The sequence below is a fragment of the Penaeus monodon genome, chromosome 24 (genome assembly GCF_015228065.2).
Source record: "Penaeus monodon isolate SGIC_2016 chromosome 24, NSTDA_Pmon_1, whole genome shotgun sequence".
Taxonomy (NCBI): Eukaryota; Metazoa; Arthropoda; class Malacostraca; order Decapoda; family Penaeidae; genus Penaeus; species Penaeus monodon.
Genome location: NC_051409.1, coordinates 14,973,626 through 14,974,028, shown reverse-complemented (window position 1 = coordinate 14,974,028; position 403 = coordinate 14,973,626). Strand labels below are relative to the sequence as shown.

Sequence of the window (403 nt, the reverse complement as noted above, 5' to 3'; positions counted from 1 at the left end):
GATACTCAGAGAAACTTCATTCCATCTTTAGAATGTTCTTAATTCCTCCTCCCTCTCACTTCCCCTCTACGCGTCCGTTGCCATGACAACCAGTGCCTCCAAACACCTCGACGCCGTATGACGCTCGACAGCTTTTGTAGTTTGTGAAGTAATGCTTAGAAAGGACGTTGGCATTGCGAACAGAGAGAAAGAAGAAAAAGTGAATAATCCTTAGACTTAGAGGACGACTTTGGGAATTAGGAAACTAGAAAATCACTCAGAATGAGGGGTTTAGTCTCCTAGTTCATGTGTCTTTACATACGTATGCTCATATGTATGTAATCCTCACATATACTCGAATATATGCATATTCTTTAGAAATGCAGAAGAAACTGGAGATTCTTGTCATGCATATATATATATA

The 403-nt window shown here is 39.7% G+C and overlaps 1 protein-coding gene across 1 annotated transcript in view; it reads left to right on the top strand.

Moving 5' to 3' along the window:
* LOC119588620 (ankyrin repeat domain-containing protein 65-like) overlaps positions 1 to 403 on the top strand; it is a gene marked incomplete in the record, with an annotated part of 23,463 nt that overhangs the window by 22,384 nt on the left and 676 nt on the right. The window contains 1 exon segment of the mRNA XM_037937260.1: positions 3 to 403.